Source organism: Seriola aureovittata, chromosome 13 (assembly GCF_021018895.1).
Source record: "Seriola aureovittata isolate HTS-2021-v1 ecotype China chromosome 13, ASM2101889v1, whole genome shotgun sequence".
In the NCBI taxonomy this organism is placed as follows: domain Eukaryota; kingdom Metazoa; phylum Chordata; class Actinopteri; order Carangiformes; family Carangidae; genus Seriola; species Seriola aureovittata.
In genome coordinates this window covers 26,600,001-26,617,973 of record NC_079376.1, presented here as the reverse complement: position 1 = coordinate 26,617,973, position 17,973 = coordinate 26,600,001, and the positions used below count along the sequence as shown (strand labels likewise).

Below are 17,973 nucleotides of genomic sequence, written 5' to 3'. Positions count from 1 at the left end.
TTGTGGGGTCTGAGCTCTGCCTCACGAGCGGGACACAATAAATATTGGACCTTTGGTTGTCTATCAATTTATTGGCTATCATAAATTAAGAAAATATTAATATTTAAATAATAATATTAAATTATAACTTTAAAATGAATTAAAGTCCTGGGGCTACCAGCCTAAACTAATAGCAAAATAGCCAATATTGGTTCAGTCTTAAATTTTTACTATTTAATCTGGAACTCTGATAATTAACTTAATAACTATAACCAAATTACCATATCAACAGTAAGTAAAGGTTGAAGGATTGGATTTCTACTGAGTAGAGGCTGTCAATATACACACTTGTGCAACAGTAAACACACCAGTAGTTATACTTAAAGACATTTGTTTACAATGGAACAGAGTAAAAACACAATGTCTAATCTAGTATTTACAGGTGTGTATATGTATATATGTGTGTGTGTGTGTGTGTCTGTGGGGACAGACAAAGGCAAGATGGCCAATTCAAAATGTTCGCTGTGACCACATGACCTGAAGGAAGACTACACAAGATGGCGGTAAACAAAAAACTACTCAAAATGGCCACTGAGACCACCTAGTGTGTGGGGGAGAGAAGGTGTAAATTTCATTGTTAGCCTAGCTCATGTAATCTAAAGGTACCCGGTTAGATGGAGAAGGTTAGTTGCATGCAGGTTTTTGAACTGACACGTACTACAGGTATGTGTGTGTACATACAAGTACCCAATTGACTGTGTGACTAACCACAACCTAAGCAAACATTTCAACATCAAGACATTAACCAACATGTACATTAACAAAGGTTTATACTTCAGCTGCTTAGCTGTGCTGTGTTGTGCTGTGCTGTGCTGTGCTTTGCTATGCTATGCTATGCTAGGTGAGGTTAGGCCCAGTTAGTAAATGTTACCCAGTCCTTGGAACAAAACAAAGAGGTCCTTTCCAGTGTTGCTGAAGTGTCCAGAGAGTTGGGTGGCTTCCTGGTGGAGTAAAGTCCTGTCTGGCTGTGTTGCTTCCGCTGTTATCTCCTTTGTTCTTCTCACAGAGTTAGCTGTTCCACGCTAACTCTGCTGTGACTCCTGTTGCTTGGAAAATCAGCTGGCTGACCTTATGTTGTAGCCGCTGATTCTGAAGAGAACTTGGTTCACTCTCAGTTTATCCAAAGCAGGTCGCTGCTGTTGAGGAATGTTGCAGTCTGCTGTGAACAGGCCAGCAAGAGATCTGTTGTCTCAGGTAGCAGGGCTGACCTGGGCTGGGTCCTTGGTGCTCCTTGAAGAGCCGAGAGGGGAGAGCAGGAGCTGCCAGAGCAAGCCAAAAATAAAAGAGAGCGAGAACAAAGAAGGAGACCTGGTTTTGTTTGGTGACACCCTGGGCGGTCAGATGTCACACACTGACCAACACTGACTGGTCAGTGAGGTCCCTGGGGGAGGGTTGTCCCCAGGTGTGAACAGTGAGGAACTGTGGGGAAGTGAGATCCTTTGTCTGTGGAATAAAGATACATGTAGTCTCTTTAATGAGTCCCAACATTGTTTATGTGTTGTCCCTCCGTCTATCCGTCCCATTCTTGTGGACACAATATCTCACTCAAGACTTCACAATGCAATTATGACAAAATTTCACACAACTGGTTCATTTTTTATGACTCTGGATAAACAGGGATGTGACCTGAAACAAGTCTGAATGGTGGAGCCAGACAAGGGGCTATATAACTCACTTGTCCACATTTTATTAAGGCTTAAAGTTCTGCATAATTGAGGGCGTGCCACTTTGAGTGACAGGTGGGTGAGTGTATACCTGTCACAAGCCGGCATGCATCAAAGTCTCGGGTTGAAACACGCCCCACCTCTTTGCCCATTTTTGGATTAGCCGGGAATTCGGCGCAGTCGGGTACTGGCTCGTATGCAAAAGTGGAACAGCTCACTTTGAATTTAAAAGCCGCTCTACAGGAACCTATGGATGACATCATGGACGCTATGTCCATCTTTATTTATGGTCACAACACGGTGCAGCTAAAGCCTCTGTTCTTGTGTTCTCTGATTTTTTTTTTTAGTACCCTAAACTGCTTTTGTGTTGTCGTGCTGGGTTTGAAAGCCAATCTCTAACCACTTAGACACTTAACAACAAACGATTAAACCAGCGAGTTAGAATACAACACCAATGCTAAACTGAGGACAGACTGGATACTACTGAGACTCATTTTCGTAAAATAGTATTACGATATGGGATAGGCTGGGGCTAGCTCGTTTGCATGCTAACTTCAGTGCATGAAAACAAGCGATACAAAAATATGCAAAACAAGAGTTAAAGTTGGTTTCCTTCCAACACTGGAGATTGTTGGCGAGTAAAGGAATGAAGTTTGATGCTGAAATAGACTGGTAAGTGAATAGCTGTTCATGCTAGCACTAGCTAGGTAGGGATAGAAAAAGCTTACACCACCATTAATGTTCACCAGCTATTCTCTAGTCTCTCTGCTGTTTGGTAATGAGCATATCAGAGTTTTTTCACTGAAAATAGTTGCCTGCTGTTGGCAGTTGATGAGAGCACTGAGTGAACCCACACAATAAAGTTTCAGGACAGAAAGTCAATACAATGAGCTAAAAGATGCAAAAAAGCTTTAGAGGGCAACTGAGTTGGTGGGTTCATAACTACAGACACCTTAGACAATGTTATTTTATCTGGGGAACTATTTTCTGTTATCCAGATATAGTTTGTACTATTTAATACATCTAAACATCCAGTGGCCTTAATTCATTGAGCGTATTTAGTGATTACCTAATTAATCTCTGCAGTCCTGTTTTCCATGACAAGTCCAAGGGAGAAACTGGCAATCAAATAAACCAATCAAATAATTTGTGGTTTTAAACTTGAAATGAACCTCCAATTGACACAAGACTGTTGAGCAGCAGACATGTTTCAACATCAGATTTTATTATTACCCATGGTCATATCCACTGAACAGGATCATTTTTGTAGGAGTAACCCCACTTGCAGATTAAAGGTAACAGTAATTGTCAGTTGATATACAGTGGGGTCCAAACGTCTAAGACCACTTTCCTATTTATCTCAGATGTTTGGATCTCATGTTACATAGAGTGATTTGTGCTGGTGTTTGTTTAAAGGCCACAGCTCAGTCAGGTTCACTTAGGAGACTGCTACTGTAAAGGTCTGGCAAAAAGTGCTCTGCTGCAGCAAGAGAGCTTTAGTGAACCTTAAAGACCATGGTTCAGCATGGCTAGCCTTGTGTATGTGACACACACACACACACACACACACACACACACACACACACACACACACACACACACACACACACACACACACACACACACACACACACACATATACTCTGTACAGCCCCTTGGGCCCTGCTGGTCAAGCCTGGCTGTTAAAGCAGCCGTGCATCCCAGCGACCTCGGAACACCGTTCTCAGGGGTTGAGATTTCCTGCACAGACTGAATTCCCCAAATTTCATGTTTGATGATGGTCTCACACTGAAGACATCTGGATAATAATATTAAACCACTGTCACAGCGCGAACTACTGAAAACATAAAGTAACGTGACATTTTCATTGTGTGTTCTTTGACACTCAGCCATATGTGTTATGCATGGTCTCTGGCTCCACCTGATGGACTCAATTGAGAATGCAAACGAACTTGCAATATCTTGCAGCAAGCCGGTTGAAGCAGCGTATCCTTGCGACCGCCGGACACCACACTTACTGGTTGACATTTCCTGCACAGACTGTGTGGCAGCAAAGAAGATGTAGTGTGTTTTCTATGCATTCTTGATTCTGTCCACTGTGTGAAGCCAGAGACTACTCAACAAGCTCGCAATATGTTCCTGAATATTAAGTGTAGAACCATTGATGAAAATGTCATGTAAATCAAATGATTTCAGGAGTTGGCGTTGTGAGTTTGACTTCATATTAGTATGCAGATGTCTTGACGGTGAGGCTATCATCAAACAAGTGAAATTTGGGGATTGAAATATGGATAGTTAAGTTACAGCAACTGCTGTTTCCACATCACAAATCGACTACATGTAATAAGATTATCGCCAAAATGTACAATGCTATTCTTCAGTCCAAGTCTGAGAATACACTGGTATATAAAAGAGAAATGGGAGAAGCAGGGGAATTTTAATATCCTAGAGGAGGGCTGGAGAAGAATATGTCAAGCATAGTGAAATTCAACTAGCTCTTCACGAATCGCTTTTTTTTTTTTTTTTGGAAATGCCATAATATTGTGCATTATTGGCAGGAAATACACAAACACATTAATAATGTATTGGGTGTAAGCATTCCTTTTAGATATGATGCTGTGTACATGGATCCCATTTGTAGGGTGTAATAATAATGTTAAGTGATAACTAATAGGAATACTTCTGGCTGTGGTCCAAAAAGAAAAAAAGTGCTTGATCTGGACCAGGTGGACTGAGTACATTAAACCTATAAAGTCAGATTGTAGTTGACTTGTCTGAATGAATGAGTAACGGTATAATGTGACTTGCATCTAGAGGCTCACTTTTTGTTCTATTATGTGTGTGTGTATCAAAAGTACTGCATCATTTTCTGCTTTAAATGTACACAATGGGATTCTCTTCTAGTTATATTGATACTATGTAAAATGAATATTGTCAAATGTATGCTTTTTCAAGAAAAAAAAGAACAGCTGTGTTAAATTTAACAGCCTCCCATGCTGGGACATGCCTGCCCTGTGTTACTCTATGTACAATGATCCACACAGAAAAGCACACGAGTGGACTGGCAACATGAAGTTTAAATTGGCAACTGCCTGAATGAAATTTAGAGAGCTATCATAGACTTGTTTATTCTCTCTACCCTAGCTCAGTGATTCACCTGGGTAGTGTTTTGAACCTCATGGCTTCACTGTAAGGGGGGGACTTGTTGGACGCTGCATGCACTCTCACTCTCAGCTAGCTAATGATGGTCAATAAACACTTCCAATGTGTACCCTGGATGAAACACTAATCAATAATGTGTTGTTTCTATTTCTACACATTTTGTTATGTAACTAATTACTGCTGAAGGTGAGTGATAAAGTATGTTCACACACAGACTCCACTCAGAAAAGCCAAGAACATTCATGATGATATGTTGTGGATCTGGTTGTAACTTATTCAGTGATCTGTGGTGAGTGTCATCGTGTGCCAATAGAATCAACAACCAATAAAAACATAAGAGCCTTCATGAGGGTGAGATTTCTTTCAGGGCTGTTGGATTAGATAACATTATACTGCATTAGTTTGAGCTTGGTGGACCTTTATAAACTAGTTACTGAGTATATATATCAGTACCAGCAACAGGCTTTGCAATTACATAATATTAAAAGCCTGTGTCATATGAAGTTATCATGTCAGTTCCCTCTAATGCTTTTTTCTTGTTGTGAGGGGCACATTTGACTGCACAGTTAATGAGGCCTTGTTTCTGCATCTCATCTTCGTTGTTGTTTGCTTGTCACCCTTTGCTTGTCTCTCAGTAGAGCAGCCGAGCTGCTTTCAGAATCTCATGAAGAGCTTCACTCAAAAGCCACTTAGGCAGCCAGTCTTCCAGGCTCATCAAAGGCTGCCCTAGTGAACCGAGGGGCCATTCACAGCCAATTAGAGTGTATCACAGAACAAGCATGAGAGAAGTCTGCCAAATGACCACAGGAATATGGCCTGCAATGAGAGAACAGATGGACTGACTGCCTTTTGTCCTCTGTAACTACTGAAGTGTGCTGTGATTTATCTCCTCCTCAGGAACACACTGTGGCTCCACACTACATGAAACTCCTATGTAACATAGTACCACACTACCACATGTAGAAAACATTTGAGAACAAGTAAGAATAAGCTGGTGTGTGCAGTTTAGCTCATAGTATATTTGTATATATTAGTATATTTTTTGTCGATTGATGTTTTTTATTCTACGTCGTTGTTTTGTCTGACGATGGAGAAAATACTGTACACAAATGAAGAACTCCTGGCTTTAAAGATTACCAGATATGGAGTTAAACATCCCATACTGGCTGAGCTGAAGAAGCCATACCGTGGATGCAAAGCGGGGCTAAGCTAAAGGCTAGGACATGGAGATATAAGCCTTTTCTACCATCAATCCTCATGGTAAATGTCAACTCCCTGGCAAACAAGTATGATGAACTGGAGGCACTTGTGAAGAACCAGCGAGAATATTGTGAATGTAGTCTCATGTATTTCACGGAGACCTGGTTAAATGACAACACTCCCGACTGTTGTGTGGATTTACCTGGCTTCACTGCAGTACAAGTGGACAAAGCCAGGATGCCAGAGCAAGTGGAAAGAATAAATGTGGAGGACTGGTTCTGCTTGTGAAGAATAGATGGTGCAACCCCGGTCACATGACAGTGACAGGATATTGAACTGTTGGCAGTTGGTCTTAGACCGTACTCTCTTCCGAGGGAGTTCTCACACATCGTCGCCATTGTTGTTTACATTCAACCATGAGCAGAGCCTGCAGTCGCGTGTGATGTCATTTACGAGACTGTTGCAAGAGTACAGACCCAGAACCCTGATGCATTCATTGAAATATCAGGGGATCTTAGCCATGTTACTCTCACCTCTCATCTGACTGGCTTCACTTAGTATGCTGACTGTCCCACAAGGGAAAATACTTGGGACACTTGATCTGTTGTAGGCAAATGTCAAGGAGGCCTACACTGCTTCAGCTCTACCACCACTTGGCAGATCAGATCATAATCTGGTATTTCTTCAGCCTTCCTACAAACCCTCTGTACTGAGGCAGGCTGCAACCACCCGCTCATTCAGGAACTGGATCCCGGAGGCCAGTGAGTATCTAAAAGACTGTTTTCAGTGCACAGATTGGAATGTACGTTTCAAGTCGCAGGAAAATGATAATAGCAGGGACCCTGACCTTGATAAAATGGTTGAATGTACCACAAACTACATTGACTTCTGTATGGACACTCTAATACCAGCAAGGACTGTACACTGCTTTCCAAACAACAAACCCTGGATCACCAGTAACATCAAGACCCTCCTCAACCAGAAAAAGGAGGCCTTCAGGGATGGAGACAGGAAGAAGCTCAGGTGTGTGCAACATGAGCTGAAGAGGAGATTGAAGCTACAAAAATAAAGTAGAGAGGAAGCTGCAGCACAACAACACCAGAGAGGTGTGGAAGAAGATGAGGACTATCACTGACTATAAAGAGAAGAACAGCCAGGCAACATCAGGGGATGTGGACAAGGCCAATGAGTTCGACCTGTACTAGAACAGGTTTGACACAGCTTCACCTGTTCTCTCTCCCACTGCTTCAGCTGCTTCTTCTATGGCATCTCCTTTACAACCTGACACTGCAGCTGCAACTCCCTGCACACTGGGGTCAAGTCTCCTGTCCTTTACAACGGAGGAGGTGAGGGCAGAGCTCAAGAGGCTACATCCTGGAAAGGCAATAGATCCAGATGGTGTGTGTCCAAGGCTGTTAAAGGACTGCAGCCCAGCTGGCTGAGCCTCTCCAGAGGATCTTTAACTTAAGTCTATAAACAGCGAGGGTCCCGGTCCTGTGGAATCATCATGTCTTGTTCCGGTCCCTAAAGTAGTGCGGCAAGCTGAGATAAATGACTACAGACCGATGCCCTTGCATCATGAAGACCCTGGAGCGGCTGCTTCTCACCTTCTGAGGCCACAGGTTGAACATGCACTTGACCCCCTACAGTTCGCCTACAAAGAACATATTGGAGTGGATGATGCCATCCTTTACATGCTCCACCGGGCCCATTCTTACTTGGATGAGCCAGGTAGTTACATGAGGATTATGTTCTTTGATTTCTCAAGTGCATTTAACACCATCCAACCCCCCATTCTTAAAGACAAGATTAAAGGGATGGGGGTGGAGCTCTGCTTCACGTCCTGGATTGTGGATTACATGACAGGACGACCACAGTATGTCAGGCTGGGTAACTGGCTCAGGGGCAATGATGAGCAGCGCTGGGGCTCCACAGGGGACTCTCACAGCTATTGTGGCGCATACCAGGAATGGGCAGGAAGAGGACTACAGGGATCTAATGATGGCCTTCAGTGAATGGAGCGACAAGAACTGCCTCCTTCTGAACACCGCCAAGACCAAGGAGATGGGCATTGACTTTCGGAGTTCTAGGCCCACCCTTCAGACAGTCAACATTCGAGGGAAGGACATTGAGGTGGTGCACACTTATAAATACGTTCATTGTGTTCAGGTACTGCAATTTTAAAGCACATTCTGTCAGGCTGTAAGGTTAGTCTGTCGCAAGGCCGGTATAAGTGGCGACATAACCAGGTTTTAAAAAGCTTAGCTGCAGGAATTGAAGAGTTACGGAGGCAGGCAAATTTAGGAGGGCCTAAAATAAAGAGAGTTGCAATCAAGTTTGTTCAAGAGGGAGAGAAAGTTGGTGAGACAACAAGGAGGCAAGGCAGCTTAGAGGGTGCTTGTGATTGGGAAATGCAGGTAGATTTAGGAGGAAAGCTTGTTGTTTAAATAGCCAGTACAAAGCTAAGGCCTGACATAGTCTTGTGGTCTTGGAGTAGAATGACAGTATATTTCATAGAGCTGACTGTTCCGTGGGAGGCTTCAGTTGTAGAAACATATGAAAGGAAAAAGTCAGATGAGGCAGCAAGATCCAGTCAGTGGATTTGGATGAGAAGAATTAATGGTAGCTGGGGGCCCAGCAGGGGGAGCACTTAGGATAGACAGACTCTTAGGAGAAGCAAGGAAGAAATCCAGGAAGAGGAAGTGTTTTTAAGTTGGGGGTGTGGCCTGTGTGAATCTGCTAGTGTGTTTTGTCAGAGTTGATGATGGTGTTGTTTGTGGTAGAATAGGCAAGGTAAAGAAAATAGTCGTGGTGTGAGGAGCAGTGATGGCTGGCATTAGGGGAGTGACTCTGGGACGCCAATGATCACTGTCTAGCCTCCTGGAGGTGTCGTGGGACCAACTAGACGAAACACTGGTGAAAGGAGGCTCCCACCTGATGACCCCAAAGACATGTTAGTTATCACTGATCATTAGTCTGTATAGCTAAATTAATAGTTATCATCGGACATGTTAAGCTTAGGGAGCTATTCACTGAGTCTGGACCATTTTCTGTAGCACAAGTTTCTTGTGTTTACCTTGAACCTAGGTGTGCACATGGACAGTGAACTGGACTGTTCCCTGAACATGGATGCCATCTACCTGAAGGAGCAGAGCTGGCTATTTTTCCTCAGGAAGCTCAGGTCCTTTGACGTCTGCAGTGAAATGCCAGGTGGCTAGTACTCTTTTATGCTGCAGTCTGCACTAAACCATGTGAATTGGTCAATAATGTTGAAATACTATACACCTGTTTCAAGTTCATGCAGCTGTACAGCCTCATTGTAATGAGATGCCAGAGGTAGGCCAAAAGCAGGTTTGGAGCAGTTTTACTGTATCTTTGACATACTTCACATTCATTCACAATTTTCTGCAGGGTGGAGTTACATTCTATATCTTTATTACCTGAACTCCTTAGAAGCTTATGCAGTCTGCCAGCTGAAGCATGGCCAAATTGTTTGTGAAGTTTCAACAACATTAACTACTTTTTTTGCTCACTTAATAGTTTCTGAGATTGTTAGTATTTCATCTTCACACTGACTTTCTTCGTGCTCATCTTTTCTTTCTCTCGCGGTGTCACCTTCTGTAGTTGCCAATACCTGGTCATCCCACTGAGTATTCTTGTTTTTGTCATCTGTAATGTTCACACAGTAATGACCAGAGATTGTAAAGTCAAGTTGTACAGGTTTGTTGAACATCACCGCCCTGTCAATCTCCACACCGACTACTGTCTCTGCTCTTTTCATGGAGGCTTTGCTCAAAAGCAGTGGAATGTCAGGACTACATCAGTTTCAATATGACATTCAGTCTTTCCAATCCTTGCAGGAATATTTAACCTTTGAGTGGAGTAGACCAAATTTCCATCTCCAAACCTAAAGGGTCTGCAGCTGCATGTTATTATTTTCTTCAATTAATTCAACTCGTTCTGGTTTAATCCATTGATGCAGATATCTAGTCACTCCTGTCCACACACATTCCTTGTGTATGTAGTGTCTATAATCACTGAAGCAAAACACTCTGTCATAAAGATTTCTGCTTCATAGGGTGACTCTTTCGTGTACAGAGTCAGTACCTAGAGTACCTAGAGTGTAACTCTCCCTTATGTGTGTCATCTTCTGTCATCTTGACTTGCTCACCTTTGTGGCCAGTCTTTGGCCCAGTGAAATGTAGACTGACAAGCAACACACTTTGACCTGTGTCCATAACTGTCCAGTGGGTTTGTGCCAGGCAGTAGAGTCTTATGTCGATCCTTATCATGCCTCGACTTGCCTCTCTGTTGGCTCTGCTCTGTTATCAATGCCATTTCTTGATTAATTCCCATGCCAGAAGCAGACGCTTTTTCTCCAAAAATTCAATGCTGACTTCATATATGTAAATGTCAGGTCTGTGAACACTGTTGGAGTCAACTGTCGATCTTTTGTGTCCAAGCATGCAGTATCCAGTAGTTTGAAAGCTAGTACTGCATTGGGAAGTTCCATCTTGTATTTTTGCATCCGAGAGTAATATTGTTCAAAATCAATTATATAGTCCGCCATGGATGCATTACAGTCCTCTTGTAATCTGTTCAAAACTTGAGTATGCTTCAAATGTTTGTACATTTTCTTCCTTGAGAAACAAATTGTCTAGTTTCACAAGTTTTCATATCAGTGTCTTTATTCCAGTCATCTAATGGTATTTCCATCGCTGTTTATCTTCCCCTCGCCGACAGCACGAAAACAACACCAAGCATTTGCTTTTCTTTTTCAAGCTCTGTAACTCGTCCAAATTGCAACTTCATTTTTCCAGCTATCGTATGGCTTCCCTTCATCAAAGCCTGGTGGGATTCTGTAGTTGCTAACCGTCCTCTGCCACCATGTTCATCGAAAGGAAAACAAATATTTCATAGTTTTGAAACCGCTTTTGAGTGAGCTGATGTAGCTAATACATATGCCTTTATGGTTCAGGCTGCACCAATTAGCCATTATCAGCTGACAACCCTACAACCGCATATTCATCTCCTACACTCAACTATATCATGTAGTGTTGACTCTCCTTGCTCTGTTTTATCATTAGATGTTGAAAAAGCTTTTGATGGGCAGGAATGGGATTATCTCTGGGCTACATTGAATAAATTTGGATTAGGGGCACAATTCATTAGCATGATAAAAGTTTTATATGCAAATTCTTCAGTAATGGTCTACCAGTTTCCAGTTGCCAGGGGTACTCGCCAGGTTTGCCCCCTTTCACCGCTACTTTTTCCCTCTCCCTCGAACCACTGGCTCAGCACGTGAGACAGCGTTTGTCAGTGTTACCTATCACTTTTTGTAACACAGAACAAGGGATATATCTGTACGCTGATGACATCTATCTTTATGTAGGTAATGCAGGCTCTTCAATACCACATCTGCCTCTACTTTTGAGTTGTTCGGTTCAATCTCGGGATACAAAATTAACTGGATTAAATCAGCGCTGATGCATTTAAGCTCTGCTGCATCTCAAATTTCCCTCCCCTCCCATATACCAATAGTCAAGAGTTTCAGATATCTCGGCATTGATATCTTCCCGTCTACTACCATCATTGCAATACGAAATCTTCAAAGTGTATACAGCCAGATTAAGAAAGACCTTGAACACTGGTCCAGTCTCCCAAATTCACTCCATGCAATCAATAGTTGGATGTACACCCTCACATTTATTTGTATTATTCTATGATTCCTCTTGCTCCTCCAATGGGCTACTGGGAAAAACTGAATTCACTAATCTTTAAATTTATATGGAAAGGAAAGAGGCTTTGTTTAAAGCTTATAACTCTCCAGCAAAACGAGACACAGAGAGGATTGGCTATGTCAAATTTTAAGATGTACTTTTGGTCTTTTGTGATGTGCCCTCTTTCTACATGGTTCAACCCTATTTTGGTTTCATGGAGACCGATCAAAGAGAATCTCTTATGTCCTCACAGACTGCAAGATCTAGTGTACTTTAACATACCATTGAAGAAACACAAATCACATTAAGGTCCAGTAATTTCACATCTACTGACAAATTGCCACACTGTGATTAAGGATGTGAGTGGAGACTTTAAATGGCACAACTACTCACCAATATTTAATAATTTCTCACTCCTTACTGGCAATAAATCTTTCTCATTCACTCAGTTGACGAATAGGGGAGTTCATGTTTTAAAAGACCTATAAATTAGAAATGGTTTGTGTGCCTTTAATGATTTACAAACTGAATATGGTTTACCTGGATCATCTTTTTTTCTGTACCTGCAGTTAAAATATGCTATACAGGCATACAGTGCCCCACGAGGATCAGCACTTCCTACACACCCTTTTCATAAACTGTTAGCATCAGCAGCACCTACATGAGGGATGGTTTCTAAACTCTACAAATTTATTTCTGAACCTCATACGCCAGTGCCAGTAGAGGCTGCATGGTGTAGGGATGTATCTGGTGTGAATGATGAAGAGATTTGCTTGAAGACAGTGCGGGGTAACTTGCATGATACTTCTCAGAATCCAGATCACCAATTAATACATTATATATTTGCGCATAGGATGTACCTAACCCTCGGAAAGCCTAAGTGATATGTGTTGCAAGCCAAGCCTGCTCCTTTAAGAAGGTGGCTTTGTGGGTAATATGCGTGTGTGACGTATACAAAAACAAAGCGATAGTACGAGAGAGTGAGACGCAACCACAGTGAACGGATGTATGCCGACCGAGAAAATACTGTTATTACTGCTAGACAATATAGAGTCCAGTGTATCACTGAAAGGATATGCATAACGCCTACTGTACCGTTGGAATAAAGTGCCCCGTTCTTCAATGCAGAGTTGGTCCGGACTCTTTGTAAAGCTTGTTACCAGCCAACGAGCCAGGCTAAGCTAAGTGAGTTAGCATATACCAGTGGCCGTCCTACTACGGTTCGAGGCCGGAGACTGGTGGAAGGTAACACTGGGGGCTCGTCCGGGATCTTCTCTGCAAGTAAGAGACATTGTTATTCGGCGTGGAAAAATAAAATATCGTCGGCAGCGGACCAAAAAAAAAAAAATAAAAATGGCGGCGCCCGGAAAGCGAGAGAAAATGGCGGCGTGCAGAGACGACGCTGCTGAAAGGATGCAAATGAAAGTGAGCAGCACGAATCCGTTTTTAATGGATATTACAGAGACTTTTCGAGTTCAAAGAGACTCGGTTAACCAGCCGGACGGCGGACACACCGGCAACGGATATAATACCAACCCCTTTGTGACTAGCATGGAGCTAACATCAGCTGCACACACAGCAGCAGACTGCACGATGCCGCTGCAGCCCAACGGGTCATGGCCGCTCACTCCTCCACCCTCGCGGCCTTCTAACCCTTTCATCACACCGCCAGCCCAGCAAATAGCAACATGTGGTGAGTCTGTGAATTTATCCCAGCTGAATTGCGGCCCCGCCGGATGCGCAGCTTTCACTCCTGCGCCATTACAGCTAAACACCGCGGGAAATCACAGCACTACAGCGGCTGTCTCTGACATTGGCGATCAGCTAATTAACCCTCTCACCCCCATGAACTGTAATCATTGTGACAACAGCACCCCAGCCGCCCTGCCCCAAGCCTTGTTGTCACCCTTGCCAGTCTCACCCTTCACCCCATGCAAAACCCAGTATGCAGGACTGAGTCATGGAGTGCAAGCCCTGGGCAGTAGCCACATCCTGCCCGGAGACGCACAGCTATCAGGGGGTGGACAACCCAAGCTGTGTGGTTGTGGCCAGCTCAACCTGAGGCACGCTGAGTCTGCACCACACAGCTACCCAGTTCACCCGATGCGCTGCGATGGTCGAGCAACCATCGGTGATGATGGACTTTATGAACAGGAAAGGATTCCCACACTGCGCCCAGGACAGTTTGATGGGTCAGGCGCATGGAAAGACTTTCTTTACCAGTTTGAAAGCTGCGCGCAGGCCAACCACTGGTCAGAGAAAACAAAAGCGGTGCAACTCAGGTTCAACCTAACGGGGGCAGCTGGTGCTATCATCCATAAGAATCCACGGTCTGGACGGTGGAGTTATCAGCAGATTGTGGATGAGATTGAGGCCGCCTACGGACCGTGCTCAGAGCATGCAGCAGCCATCGGCATCGAATTGAGACAAAGAGTCAGGCAGCCAGGTGAAACGCTGCATTCACTGAGAGACGACATCTATGAGAAGGTTTCAATCGTGTATGCTGACCGTACAGAGCGGGAGCAGGAGGCCATCAGTGTGGAGACTTTTACTAATGCCCTGGCTGATGCTGAGACGGTGCAAAAGCTTTTGGAGGAGCAGCCACGCACCCTGGCAGGTGCCTATGATATAGCGCACAGGTATGAGACAACCAGAAGGGCTGCTAAAGTGGTCACACAGCTGATGCGGGCGGGGGTGCACAGTTCAACGGAGCGGAGAGCTAGAGCAGCCGTGGTGCGTGACAATGCTAACACACTGCAGCGAGAGGAACTGGAGAGGACAGCTATGAGTCGCGCTCCTCCACCAGAGAGGGTGCAGAAATCCCCTCGGCAGTGGCGGCCTCAGAGAAACAACGGGCAAGGGAAAAAGGACTGGAGAGAGCTTGTCTGCCACAAATGCTCAGGTATTGGACATATTCAGAGAAACTGCCCTTCCCCTCACTGGCCCAGGCAGCCAGTTGTGACTGCCAAGCCGACTCCAACACCTGACCTAGGCACAGTTGTCATCGGTGCTAAAGGCCAGGAGGAGGAGATGTGTGTACAGGTGACGATGTATGGGCTGGAGATATGTGCCTTGCTGGACTCTGGTGCTCGGAGGAGTGTGTTGCCCCTCCATTACTTCAATGCTTTCCCCATGGAGGCCAGGCCCCCCATACGCCCATCAGTCGCTCGGACCCTGCAGGGTGTCGGGCCGGAAAGCCTGTCGGTCTTAGGAGAAGTTGACGTCCCAGCACAGATCGGGGGCCGCATCGTCACTGTGAACTTCATAATAGCTGACACCTTTGGGAGCACCGAAGTCATCCTAGGGCACCCCTTTCTGCTGCAGGCACAAGCTTGCTTGGACTATGGCCGCAGAGAAATCACTCTGTTTGGGGAGAAGGTACCCCGTTGCAGTGTCAACCCAGAGCCAGAGGTGCACTTCGTCCGGGTGGCGCGCCGGACAGTCCTGGGGCCAGGCTGTGAGTACGTAGTGCCTGGCACCGTGCGCCTCCGGCCTGCCACTGTTGGAGACCTGGTGTTAAGCCCCGTAAAGTGTTTCGTCGAAAGGCACCGCGTCTTGGTGGCCCGGGTCGTTGTGCAGGCACGACAGTCGGCTGACATTCCCATCAGAGTCTTTAACCCTGGCGCCTCCTCTGTCACCTTGAAGAAGGGGGCTGTGGCTCCTCCTCCAGCCCGCAAAGGTGGTGGAGGTGGTTGCTCCTCAGCCTCTCAAAGTCCTGACTGCTCCTGAAACAGCTAACCTTTCCTCTGCTCCTGTACCCCCCCATCTGCAGGCCCTGTACTCCGAGAGCTGCATGAGCCTGCCGGACGCTGACCGAGGTAGGCTGGCCAGCTTATTACAGTCCTACAGTGATGTTTTCTCCACGGGGCCAACCGACCTCGGCCGCACTGGCCTCGTGCAACATGACATCCTGACCACCCCTGGGCCACCGGTGAAACAGCAGCCCCGCAGGATGGCCAGAGACAAACAGATTGCTGCAGACCAACAAGTGCAGGGAAGCCTGGAGGCGGGCGTAGCTCGGCCCAGCAACAGCAGCTGGGCCGCACCAATTGTGATGGTGCGAAAGAAAGACCAGAGCCCACGTCTGTGCGTGGACTACAGACCCCTGAATGAGCGGACTATTAAAGACGCCTATCCCCTGCCCCGAATCCAGGACACGTTGGACACCCTGTCCACCGCCAAGTACTTCAGTACACTGGATTTGACATCAGGATACTGGCAGGTGGAAATGACGCCCAGGGCCCGCAAAGCTGCTGCTTTCTGCACTCGGAAGGGACTTTTTGAGTGGAATGTGATGCCTTTCGGACTCTGTAACGCACCGGCCACATTCCAGCGGCTTATGGACCGCGTCCTGGTCGGACTACAGTGGGAGACATGTCTGGTGTATCTTGATGACATCATAGTCCTGGGGCGTGACATCACCCAAATGCTGGAGCGGCTTGTTCAGGTGTTCACCAGGCTGCGTGGAGCCAACCTGAAGCTGAAACCATCCAAATGCTGTTTGTTTCGGGAGCAAGTTTCCTACCTGGGGCATGTTGTCTCAGCCAGAGGTATTGCTACTGACCCTGAGAAGGTGCTAAAGGTGGTTGAGTGGCCAGCTCCCCAGAACATCTCAGAAGTGCGCCAGTTTGTCGGCTTGGCGTCCTACTACCGGCGTTTCGTCGAAGATTTTGCCACAGTGGCAAAACCACTCCACGAACTCACTAAAAAGTATGCACGCTTTAACTGGACAGCCGAGTGCCAGGAGGCATTTGAAGAACTGAAAGTCCGGCTCACATCAGCACCTGTACTCGCCTACCCTCTCGACAGTGGCGAATTCTTCCTGGACACTGACGCTAGCGATTGGGGAATCGGAGCAGTCCTCTCCCAAATGCAAGGGGGCGAGGAGAGAGTGCTGTCTTATGGGAGTAGGAGACTGTCCCCTACAGAGCAAAACTACTGCACTACCAGACGGGAGCTCCTGGCAGTAGTGGAGTTCACTTCCCACTTCAGGCAGTACCTGCTCGGGAGGTCGTTCACAGTCCGAACTGACCACAGCAGTCTGCGCTGGTTAACCAAGTTAAGGGAGCCAGAGGGACAACTTGCTCGCTGGTTGGAGAAACTAGCAGAGTATGACTTCCAGGTCCTCCACAGGCCAGGGAAGTTTCACCAAAATGCAGACGCTTTGTCCAGGAGACCGTGCAGGAGCTCATGTCCTTGCACAGTTTCTGAGCCCGACTCCAGCAGCAATGACCGTCAGCACAAAGGAGTACAGTGTAACCTGACAGACTGCCTAGCAGAGGGGGGCCCCCTCACAACTTCCCCAGAGCAAAACCTAGTGGGGGTAGTTGATGCCCTCAGCGACAACTGTTATGACCACTCTCTCTCTCACCCAAGCATCAGCCGGGTGACCGAGTCACCCCAGCTTGACCTGTTTAAGGGCTGGACCCGAGAACAACTGAAAGCAGCACAAACAGCTGACCCAGACATAGCACCTGTGTGCGGGTGGCTTGAGGAAGGGGGGAGTGAGCCGACATGGACCGATGTGGCACCTCACAGCCCTGCCACCAAAGCTTACTGGGCGCAGAGAAAACGGCTATATCAGAGAGATGGGGTCGTGCTGAGGAAGTTCTACTGCGGCGAGGGAAAAGTGTTCTACCCACAAATCCTGCTGCCACACCCATATCGCACATCTGTAATGGCACAGATGCATGAAGGGCCAGTGGGTGGCCACTTTGGAGCAGAAAAGACCCTCTCCCGCCTTAAGACCAGGTACTTTTGGTACGATATGAAAAATGACGTCACACTGTGGTGCCGTACCTGCATCAGCTGTGCCGCAAAGGCTCGCCCCAAGAAGACACCACGGGCGGCCATGGGCACTGTTAAAGTTGGCGGCCCTATGGAACGCATCGCAGTCGACCTAATGGGTCCTTTAAATGAGACTGAGAGGCACAACCGCTATATAGTGGTGGTGCAGGACTATTTCAGTAAGTGGGTGGAAGCTTATCCAGTCCCCGATGAGCAAGCAATAACAGTGGCTGAAAAGATCACGTCGGAGTGGGTGTGTAGACATGGAGCCCCACACTCTCTGCACAGCGACCAGGGCACAAACTTTGAGTCAGCTGTGTTCCAAGGGATGTGCACACTGCTGGGAATTGAAAAGACACGAACCACTCCATTTCACCCTCAGTCCGACGGCCAGGTGGAGC

General features: G+C 46.1%; 1 protein-coding gene across 2 annotated transcripts in view; it reads left to right on the top strand.

The window, feature by feature from the left end:
- adck1 (aarF domain containing kinase 1) overlaps window positions 1–17,973 on the top strand; it is a 117,820-nt gene that overhangs the window by 3,827 nt on the left and 96,020 nt on the right. The gene's annotated exons all lie outside the window — the stretch shown is intronic.